Source organism: Ambystoma mexicanum, chromosome 10, assembly GCF_040938575.1.
Source record: "Ambystoma mexicanum isolate Mex_15411 chromosome 10, UKY_AmexF1_1, whole genome shotgun sequence".
NCBI classification, from domain to species: domain Eukaryota; kingdom Metazoa; phylum Chordata; class Amphibia; order Caudata; family Ambystomatidae; genus Ambystoma; species Ambystoma mexicanum.
The window spans coordinates 289,904,544-289,916,759 of NC_090932.1; positions in this window are offsets into that span (position 1 = coordinate 289,904,544).

Below are 12,216 nucleotides of genomic sequence, written 5' to 3' on the forward strand. Positions count from 1 at the left end.
CCAAGAACGCCCCTTGCGCAAGGAAAAGGCATTGAAATCCCCAATGCAGCGCAAAGGGCCGTGCTAACCCTGCACCAGTTTACAGGGCCGGTACAGTGTATTTTCAGGAGTGCATGGGAAGTATCACACGCGACAGGCCTTGTGCGAGCAGGGTATGTGTATTTCGGGGGTACGCGGGAAGTATCACACGCGATAGGACATGTGCGAGCGGGGTACATGTATTTTGGGGGTGCGCGGGAAGTATCACACGCGATAGGGCATGTGCGAGCGGGGTACGTGTATTCTGGGGGTGCGCGGAAGTTTAACACGCGATAGGGCATGTGCGAGCGGGGTACGTCTATTTCAGGGGTGCGCGGGAATTATCACACGCGATAGGCCTTGTGCGAGTGGCGTATGTGTATTCTAGGGGTGCACAGAATGTTTTACACGCGACAGGCCTTGTGCGAGTGAGGTACATGTATTTAGGGGGTGCGCGGGAAGTATCACATGCGATAGGCCTTGTGCGAGCGGGGTACGTGTATTCTGGGGGTACGCAGGAAGTTCTACACGTGACAGGCCTTTTGTGAGCGGGGTACGTGTATTTTGGGGGTGCGCGGGAAGTATCACACGCGATACTCCTTGGGTGAGCGGGGTACGTGTATTTCTGGGGGTGCGTGGTGAGTTTCACACGCGTTTTTAGCTAGCACGAGAGGGGTACGTGTATTCTGAGAGATGCGCAGGGAGTTTCACATGTGATTTTGCTGGTGGAGCGGGGTACGTGTATTATGACGGGTATGCAGGGAGTTTCACACCCGATTTTGCTGGGCGAGTGGGGTACATGTATTGCTGGGGTGCACGGGGAGTACCACACGCGAATTGGCAGTGTGGGTCCTCCCAGGTGTACCCTCTCCCCCCTCCCCAGGCCCTGCAGGCAGCCTACACCACAGGGGACTACCCTGCACCCCTGGGCATGCCCCGCAGGCAGCCTATCCAACCTGGGCATGCCCCGCAGGCAGCCCATCCATCCTGGGCATGCCCCACAAGCAGCCCATACACCCTGGGCATGCCCCACAAGCAGCCCATACACCCTGGGCATGCCCCGCAGCCAGCCCACATGTCACCATGCACTAGTGAGCCCCGACACATGTCCCCCGGCACCCCCACCCACCCAGCAGTGACTCCCCCTGCACCACCACCCACCCAACAGTGACGGGCACCTGCCAGCAGGCCCGACTCATGTCCCCCTGCACCCCCACCCACCCAGCATTGACGGGCACCTGCCAGCAGGCCCCGACTCATGTCCCCCTGCACCCCCACCCACCCAGCAGTGACGGGCACCTGCCAGCAGGCCCCGACTCATGTCCCCCTGCCCCCCCACCCACCCAGCATTGACGGGCACCTGCCAGCAGGCCCAGACTCATGTCCCCCTGCACCCCCACCCACCCAGCAGTGACGGGCACCTGCCAGCAGGCCCCGACTCATGTCCCCCTGCACCCCCACCCACCCAGCAGTGACGGGCACCTGCCAGCAGGCCCCGACTCATGTCCCCCTGAACCCCCACCCACCCAGCAGTGACGGGCACCTGCCAGCAGGCCCCAGCTCATGTCCCCTCAACATATCATCACGATCCACAATCACGGGCCTTATGGCCACCCAAATCCCACCCCACGCCACCCCTGTCCAAACACCCAACCAAGTATTCCATCCATCCCACATAGAAATGCCCATTACATGATACAACCCAAATGGCAAGTATGCACATCAACACATGTCCGTCGCATACACACAATGGGTGCAAGTGAATGAGAACACCCACATCGTGACATGCATGAAACCAGTGAGAGAATACCACACATTGAAGTATGAAACAAAAATGTATTGAACACAAAAGCAAGGGAATGAAATGAAATCACACTATAATGGAAATAATAAAGAAAATGCTACATGTTCCAAAGAATGAAATAAAAAATATGAAAGCAGAATCAAAATAAATCCAAATGAAAATGGGTCCAAAGTGTCCGTCCAGCAAACCAAATCCAAAGAAATAAATAAGAAAAATCCATTGCTCCATGGTAAACGCAAAATAAATGATGAGAAAAGCAGTCTTCAACTATATACAAAGAACAAATCCAGGGTCCATGAGCCCAAATACTGAAAGGAAACCTAGAAAAATCCCTACCTAATAAAGAACTATCTACAAAAAGGTGGGGCACAGTCCAAGCGCCCCAAATGAAAGAAAAACATAAATTAAACCTAACACTAATTAACTATATAAAATGGCGGCGGGCAAGTCCTACGGCTCACTTGTCGATTTCCCGGGCCAGGGCATCATTGAATTCCTGTTCTATGTCCAGGAGGCGGGCCTGTTCCATGGCCCCGAGGTTTCGCAGGGATAAAGCCATGTCCACCTCCAACTCCCTGCGAATTGCCTCGAGGCACTCGGGCCGCCTCAGCGCCCTGCGCATGGAATTCTCCGCCCTGACCATACTGAACCGTGCCTCTCCTGCCCGCTGCAGCTCCGCATCTATGTGCTGGCCCAACCGCTGCCACCCGGAAGACACTCCCAATCCAGGGTCCTCCTGCCCTCCAGCCGATGCCTGCCCCTCTGATGTTGATGGCCCGAGTCATCATCGCTCCCACCTTGAGCCTGCTGCTGCCGTGCATGTGCCCTGCCTGTTGTTGCCTGCACGTCCTCCTCCTGCTGGGGTCCAGTTGTTGGGGTGGCCACCCCTGCTGGACCTCCGACTCCCGACTGTGCCAGCGATGTGTCCTCCAACAGCCTGGATGCTGGGTCGGGGGCAGCTCCACATGGTGCTCAGGTGACCCTTGGGCAGGAAGATGGCATGGAGGACGACCGGCACATAGGACGTTCAGTTGAGGAGGGGGTCGGTAGAAGCTCCAGCACACGGAGGAACCCAGCACTGGTGACCCCTCCTAGTAGGTTGACGCGGTCTTCAAGGCATTCAAAATGACATGCATTGTCCTCATGAGAACCCTGCACGTCATCCCGAATGTCACGAACACGCAACGCCACCCCAGCCAGAACAGGCTCAACATGGTCCTGGATTGCCACGTCCCCAGGGAGAGGAAGGCCAGTTGTTGTGCGGCTATCCCCTCCCTGAAAACGGGTCTGGACGAAGGCATCCCTGCCGGTGCCGGATGATGCAGTCACAGGATCGGGGACAGGATTACACACAGGCACCTCTGCGGCAGCCTGTGCTGCTCCTGTGACTGCCCCTTGACTGCACCACTGGCACCAGTGGAATCCCCCCTTCCAGGCCCCGTGTGTGTGACTTCCACAGCCTCTTCCTCAACCAAACCCCCCACCAACCTGGATGACTCCGTGCCATCTTCCTCCGTATGCCCCTGTGGAGTCTCAGCTGCCCCTTCTGCTGCCGAGGGGTCCACCTCCGACCTCTGCCTCTTGGACCTACCCCCGGCAGCTGCGGCCGCGGACGCGGCACCAGACTCCTCACTCCCCGAAGAGATGACAACCTGGGAGGGGAGCTGGGTCTTGCATCTCTGGCTGGCAGTGGTATCCCTGCCTCTATGCTCCACAGCACCGTCTCCGCCCTCTTCATCAGTTGACGCTGCAGACAGGGAGAGACAGAACACAGGATTCAGGGCACTGTACAATGGTCTGCTACACACATGACAGTTCCACATGAGTGGCAGTGTCAAACTTCACACATGGCATCACACTCCCCAACACACATATCATTTGAACACACACACATGCGCAATTTAACAGGAATCGTGCAGCAGGCAGTAGCATCCATACACATATAACAGCATGTACAACCGAAGGGCAGCCTGACGTCACATGCAACATGGGGACTGCTAAACACATGCACACACGTCATCAGACATACATGTATCTGTACATCTCCACCACCCGTCACAGTGAAATCATGGGCATCCATGTCACATCTGCAAATGTGCCTCCTACATGTGGGTGTCACAAGCATCCATGGTGTATCACAGTTGCACACTTGTCGAATGCACACACATGCACATGGTGCAGATACATGCAGGTGGAACCAGCATCCATGTGTGACACCACAACCATGCCACAGTACATACACAGAAATTCTAACATGTGTGCACCCACACATGCTTTTGGTCAGCATGCATTTGAACACATACACCATTGATGTGTCTCACACATGACAGGACTCACATGCAGCAGGCTTATGTCCCTGTACATACACATCCATACATGGCCCTACAAAGACATATGTCCAACCTGCACACTCCTGGCACACCTCAACACGCACAGCGTCCACTCAGTACGCATGTACACTTACCGCTCGACTCCGGACGGGTCTGCTTCTCAAGGACCTGGATGTGGAGTGCTGGGCGTATACGTTCCAGGACCCTCATTTGGATGTTGGTAAGGCAGACCCGGCACCCCTCAGCATCCGCTGCCTTCAAGAGGTGCCGGGCCTTGTTGAGGGTCCTGGACCTGAAGTCCTCCCAGCGCGTCCGGACGTGTTGAATGTCGTGGGCTGCCACCCCCTCCACGTTGATGGAAGCCACAATGTCCATCCAGATCCTCTTCCGTCCTTCATTGTCGGCGCGTAAACTTCCAAAGAGGGCATCATATTGCCCCAGGACTTGCTCCACCAGGATACCAACCCCATTCGCACTGAAGCTGGTAGCCCTCTGCCTCTCTGCTGGGGGCTTGCCACTGGTGCCAGATGGTGTGTCCGACATGGCAACCCCCGAGGCAGGTGTGGGTGGGCAACTGGGTCTTGGGGCTGGGCTGTGGAGCGATGGAATCCCAGTCGGGAGCCTTTTGTTCTAGCAGGGGTGGTCACAGCAACTGGACCCCTGCAGATGGCTGACGTGCAGGCGCCAAACAGCAGGGCACGTGGCCATCAGGCAGACAGGCAGCAGCAGATGGCAGGTGGGAGCGTGCTTGGGAATCTGGGGGGCAGGAAAATGGCCTTCTGGGCAGGAGCGTGGTCTTCCGTGTGTTGTTGCATGGCCGGCTTGATATGGAGTGATTTGGCACGTGAAAAAAACTGCACGTCAGCGTGTCATTTGAGGAAAGGCCCTTAGCACGTAAGCGCGTCTCTGACATAACGCACAAGGGCGTTTCCCTCAACACGGGTGCATGTTGATTGTACACGTGCAAAAACTGCACATCTGGGTGTCATTGCATGTAATTGGACGCCATTTCCTTGTACATGCTTTTTGTGGAGAGCGAGCGGGTGATTCTTGTTTTTCTTGTCGGTTCACACGCGATTACTTCACAACGGTTCCAGTTCGTACTCCTTGTATACTCAGACAGCGTTCAATTCTTCTTTTGGCAGGAGTGCTGCCAATGCGCACACGCGCGTCTTTTTCACGTTCTTTTTCCAGGCAGACGGTGAGTCGTGCACGTATTTTTCAACTGTGGTTGCTCCGTGTGTCGCGTACCCATTCAGAGGTCATTGTAGCCTGCGTGTACCACGTGTATGCTTATTTTTGTGTTTCTGGGTGCCACAGCGTAGTGCAGGTTCTCTGTTCCACGCACGTGGGCTACCAGGGGTCGCGTGCACGTTAAATTTTGTTTTAGGGGTGCCTGAGCATTGCGTGACCCGTCATCTTCCCCCAGGGGTCACACACAGCCTTGCTAGAGCACTAGGGTACGTATTCCATCTAGTACCTACCCCTTTCACTCCAATTGCCCAGGACAATTGTTTACTGCACCTCCCATTCGCACAAAAACATCAGTGTCATGGTTGGGAGGCGACCAAGCAGTAAGGGAGGCAAAGGTGGCCGACCTCAGAGAGGGGGGCGCGGTAGGGGACGTGGCCAGGATGTGCAGGGTGGCCCAAGAGGCCAGTGTGTGGAGGACCAATCAGGGACACCTATGCCCCCACCAATGGGTCGGGGAGATGCAGTTAACCCGGCCCATATTGTCGACCGAACCGGCACAGGATGACTCCCAGGCTGACTTCCGTGTCACCAAGTCAAAGCCATGTGTGGCGGTGAAAGTTGCTGTTACCAGGCCACGTGGATCTGGGGCAGCAATGTCATCTGCTGCCCCAAGTAGCCAGGGTGATGAGGCTGCAGGGCAGCTGCAGCTAAATCCACCCCAGCTCCGAGTCTCCCAGCCGGGACAGTGTTCGTCCAAGTCCATCACACTGAGGTTAGTCCTGCCAACATCACCCAGCAGCCAATGCCTGCAGTGAGACCTTTGGTCATCGTGCCTTTGGCTACTTCCAGTGCCCAGTCCACCTGCCCTTCAGCCCCTACCAACCAGAGCGGCATAAGCCACTCAGGGTCTGCACCACCTTCCAAGAGGAAGAAGGGTGCTCTTGTGGTACAGGCTGGGACCCCAGACACAGCTACCCACACCAGCACGTCAAAGCAGCCTAGTTTCAATGATGCAGAACTAGACGCACTTGTGGGCTATGTGTCGGCCCATGGCCGCGAAACGGTGGTGACTGCAGGGTGCAAGACTACGACTGCTCAACGTAGGGCCCACTGGCAGACCATCGCGGACCACATTAGTTCCCTTGGATTTGTGAGGCGCACAGCTGATGATTGCTCTAAGCGGTGGAATGACCTGAAACGTAGAGCAAAGAACAAGCTGGCTTCCAATCATGCCTCTACTCTGGTGACTGGCGGTGGGTCTCCACCAGAGGAGGAACAACTCACTGAACATGAGTCTATCGCTGGAGCCTTCATCACAGAGGATCAGATCCAAGGCGTGGGAGACCTACCAGATCTTGAAGCAATGTCAGGTGAGTGCCCATGCATGTGTGTGCAATGCATGTGTATGTTGCTTGGGTGATGTGTTCTGATTGAGTGCCAGGTGAGGCTGTGTAGTCATGACTGCTATGGGTCACCCATGTGGTCCCTCCAAACCATTCCCCGGCCTAGTGTTTGGGTCTCACAGTATCCCTTCTGACCGCAGTTGACAAATTGCACCTGCTTACAGCACTTGCCCTTCAACTGTCATCTTGCCACAACATTGTTCATACTGTTTTCCTGTTCATTCTGCCTGATTGATGAAATCATTAGCATTTTTACCACACATTTCTGTGCCGTACTGCCCAAAATGTGACATACTTCAGTCATAGATTACATCGCACAATGGCCCACATTTCTTACCTTATTATGGGAATGATTTCACGAATGAGGCTGATTGAGTAATGTGCACCTATACATGGCCTGCACACAATCATTTTGGGGCCCTGTTTGAACGTTGAACATGACAATTGTGTTCTATCATGTCGAAGTGACCAACCATTGATGTATCCATGTGCCTGCCATCACTGCATCAGTGAACACTGGCTTTGTTGCAGCGTGTGGCACATGCATGTTTTGTCACACTATTTTTCATTTTCGATTTCATGATGTCCATCTCACATGGATAGGTGGCAGTACTGATTTGCTACCATCTGGGTGTTCTTGTCAAATCTGCCATGGCTATGTACGTGCCATCTGTGTGATGGCATGTGTCATGTATGTGGATTGTCCATGCAACTCACAGGCTAATGTGTGATGCCAGTCCTATCCAGCATGCAGCACATGTGTTGGTTTTCCATCTTGGAGTCCTCAGTGTCTGCTTTTTGCCTCCCCTTCCAACTCATTGACAGTGCATGCATGCCAGAGTTATTGTCATGTGTGACATGTGTCATTTATGTGCTGGATGTCTGCCTCCTCATGCCTATGTGTGTGCGCTATGGTGCTCATGCCTGTTTTCATTTCTTTTCTTTTATGTTTTTGCAGGTGATGAGGCACTTGATGCTGTTGAGGAAGAGGAGATGGCGCAGAGCCAGGAGGACTCACAGCCACAACAAGGCACCAGTGGAGGACGTGGGGTGGTGGTGGCTGAAAACCCATTACTCCTACAGACCATACTGTCCACGGGTGTTTCTGGGTACACCTCCGGAGACCTCTATGAATCAGGTGCTGAATCGGACATTGAGACATATGTCCTGTCGCAGGTGAGTGTTTATGGCAGGGATGGTGTTCTGTCCAGTCCACCTGCACCAGGGGTGGACCCCTCTATGGGGCATTCAGTGTTGAAAAGTCCGCCTGTGGCAGTTACGGATGCAGGGTCACACTCCACAATATTTGCTACTGTTCCTGGGCCAGCAGATCAAAGGAGGAATGCAGTCCTGCAGCCTTAGGCAGTGCCAGCACAGCAAGGTGCACATCACCTTGCCCCAAACAGGTGTGGTGCCCGCCAAAGCGGTGGCCGTGCGCCACAAGGCAATACTGAGTGGGAGAGCTCAATCTACATTATAGCAGCACAACAAGGGGGCATTGTGTGAAATGATGGCTCAGGCCATGGATAGGGTGGCCACTTCCATTCTCCCCCCTGAAAGGCAGGTGGAGCTCCAGCAGCAGGCAACAGAGTCCATTTGCCACTCACACAAGCAGGACATGTTGGCATCCGACAGGGACTGACGGGCAAGACTGGAGACTCTGCACACAGCCATATCTGCAGAGTCACAGGCCCGCAGGGAAGCCCTGAGGTTAGAACACAGGTCCCTCAGAGATACTCTGTGTGAACTTGAGATGTCCCGGAGTACAAGGTCAGAACAGCAGCTGGAGCAGCTGACACACACACTCTCAGCTGAGCTCCAGGCAATCCGTCAGGAGATCTGGGCATCACGCGAGGCCATGCAGGCAGAAATGCATGCTACCCGTGAGGTGCTGCATGTGGATCTCTGTACCATCATCCTGCAGAACCAAACCTTTCACACCCGCATGCTTGCTGCCATGGAGGAGCATGCCAGGGCTTTGCGTGGTCTGCCTCCCATATCAGCCCACCTTCTGATGTAGCACCAGAGGGTGATGACAGTGACGGCAGTTCTCTCACTGTAGCGTAGCCGTGCAGGCCATGAGCCCATGGAGGTTTTTTTTATTCTCAACATCCACGCATGTGGGTGTTGGGGTGCAGCCTGTACCTCGTCCCTCCTGGGTGACCTCCCCCCGGTCCACACATGGCCATTTTTTTTATTTTTTTTTATTTTTTATTTTACAGTGTGTTGCTTTGTGTGGCTCCCGTAGGCATCCACTGTGTATTCCTGCTGGGCACATGCAGGCTTGTCTTGTCTTTGGGTTAGAAACTTGGGTTCCTGACACACACACACCCCCTCCTGCTTCTCCTTTCCATGGGCTTGCAAAGGGTGTGACCAAGTGACAGTAACTTACACAGTGACATTGGGCTCCCATAAATTGTGTGGGCAATCTGTAGTCAAAACTGTGTATACATCCCTAGTGGGGATTGGTGTTCGATTCTTCACTGCATAGTGGATTTTTATATGCTTCTACATCCATGACTTTCTCCTTATATACATGTACCTTCTTCATGTCTTAACGGGCCCGTCTCCTTTGCAGATGCAGTTCATGTTGTATGCAGTACACTGACACATTTGTCTACCAGCAACACTCTGCAGTTGGAAGGGGTCGATGTGCTGCCTTAGTCAGGTTGTGACACTTGCACTACTTTAATTTTTTACTGTCATATATTGCCACTGTTTGATCCTGTACTGATGTTTTGTTTTACTGGTAAGCATTTGTTATTGTGTGTTGTTTTTTATTTATTACTGAGAACATATTGTCTGTGGCCTGTTTCCATTTGGGACAGTGCACTTTGTGACACTTGTGTCATGTGTTGTGCATTCATTTGGTTGCTTTCACATTGCATGCCATGCCATGGTGTGTTGGGTAGCTAAGATGGGGAGGGGTTGGGTGACATACCACTATTTTGATGTGGTATTTTGCAAGGGGGTAGTCCTTCATGCTGCATGAATGTGTGGCTTTTTCTGACACAGCATTGGGTGTCTTTACGTAGCTAGGGATGCACACAATGTAGAACTTCCAGGTGAACAATCTCAGGCTGGTATGGCTGTGACAGTTGACTGTCCCTTTTGTCATCATCATTGATTGTCAGCTTCTATATGCCAGGCCTGTGTGCACTCCGCAGGGGTGAGATTTTAGGTGATGTAATTTGCAACAAGCTGGGTACGGGCTGCCTCACCACGTGCTCTTTCACCTCCCATGTGCAGCGGCCGTGCATGTGGTTGGGGATGTGGGGGCACCACCATGTCCACTGGCACGCCCCGCTGGGTTGCAACGTTGTGCAGGACACATGCTGCCACTATGATCCTGCACACTACTGGGGGCGCATATAGCAGCTGCCCACCAGAGCGGTCAAGGGAGCGAAAGCGTGACTTCAGCACTCCGAATGTGCGCTCCACTATGCCCCGGGTTGCAATATGGGCTGTGTTGTATCTTACCTCGGGTGGTGTGGTGGGGTTCCGAATTGGCATCATCATGTAGGTGCTCAGAGGGTAGGCACTGTCCCCTGGGGAGGTGATAATGGTTGTCATTAGTGGGGTTTTCACATTTCTCAGTCTCTGACATGCATGCATGTGCAGAGGCATTTATACTCACCAATTAGCCGGTTTAGGGGTGACATTCTGAATATGAAACTATTATGGCTGGACCCCGGATAGTTGGCATATACTGAGGTGATGATTCCCTTGGCATCATATACAACCTGCACATTGATGGAATGCCAGTGCTTGCGGTATCGATAGATGTGCTCAGTGGCCCTGGGAGGACGTAGAGCCACATGTGTGCAATCAATGGCACCTAACACTTTGGGGAAGTGTGCCACCCCGTAAAAGTCCTGGACGACAGCCTGCCTTTCTGGAGGTGTTCTGGACATGTATATGTGCCTGCAGACTGAGGGGCGTGCAGTCATGATGGCCAGCACCTGATGTAGGCAGTGTGACTGCGTGGCCTGTGAGACACCCCCGACTATGGCACTTTTCCGCTGAAATGACCCAGTAGCCAAGAAGTGCAGTACATTGAGCACCTTTTCCAAGGGGCTCAGTGCTTGGGAGGACAGGGTGGGTGATGTGAGGTCATCCTCCCACTCCCTGACCAGTTCTAGGATTATGTGTGGTGGAAACCTGTACCTCCCATAAACCCGGTCATCAGGCATCCCAAAAGGCTGGTCCTGGGTAAAAAAATGAGGGGCCTGGCTATCCTCCTCCTCCTGCGATGTCCGACGACCACTGCTGCGAGGAACGGTATATTCATCGTAGCGTATGAGCTTGTTTGCGTGCACTTTTATGCTGCGCGGGGCCGCTTATGCCTGCTTCCTGCTGGCATACGTGTTTCCGGATTAGCGCGTCTTTTTTGGCGCATGCCTTTCCCCTGTTCGATTCCGTGAATATGTTCCATGAATATATTCCATGAATATTTCTTGTGTGCGCTACACAATGTGTGCTTTCCCTGTGCACATCGCGCACGCCGTTTAGTGACGTGTGCGTCTGCATGCGCCACCTATGGATTTGGCGCACATCTCAGGTTTTACAAGCGCAGCGCAATCCATGAATCGATGAACGGCTGCATGCGCGGCTTTAGCACGCGTGTGCTGCGATTTTCACGCTTACGCTCCCCTTTTCGGCGCACATTTATTCCATGAATTACCCTGTTAGTCGTAAGGGCTGCAAGTGTTGAAAATCCAATCTTGCAAAGGTACATTGACTGTGCATTTGGATACAGTAGGAAACTGCATTTTCCATAATCTACCTAAGGACAATTCTTTGAATTGGCTCTCCAGTAGCCTGTCACTTTGAAGTTCGATTAGTTCCTCCTGGAGGTGAACTGGGAGGTGGGCGGGCCCCTACGTCTGCTAGGAACGGCTGAACTACTGAGTCATTGATGCTACAATTGTCCTCTGGAAAGTACTTTTGAGAGTGGTTCTGAGATGGTTTCCCATTTATTCAGCAACACATGAAAAGATCATACTCTGCCTCCTCAAGAGCATCTGCTAATACTGGAAACGCATCGGAGTGCAGACATTAACCCTCCTCCCCCAAAGCTCCAGCTTCTTCTAGAATGCTGAAATATTTGCGTTCATAGCCAATGATGTGGTTTCTTTTCTGTGCCTTGCAGGGTCGAGGTTTAGAAAATGTAGCTTTTCAAAGAGGTCGCCATAGTAAGCTAACAGTACAAGCCAGTGTGAATCACACAGAGGCTCTTCTTTCATCTGGTCTAAACCCAGGAGAAAGTGCCTCACTTTGTTCCCGAGTTTCTAAACACAATTTAATACCTTTCCCCCTGGAGAGCAACCTGACCTCTGTGTGAAACAAAGCATCATGTTCAGCTCCCATTTCTGCACATAATGTGGCAAACAGACAGGCTGTTGTGCGGTGCATCTTAATAAAATGCACAATCTTTACAACAGAAGTCAGCACCTCCGAGAGTCCC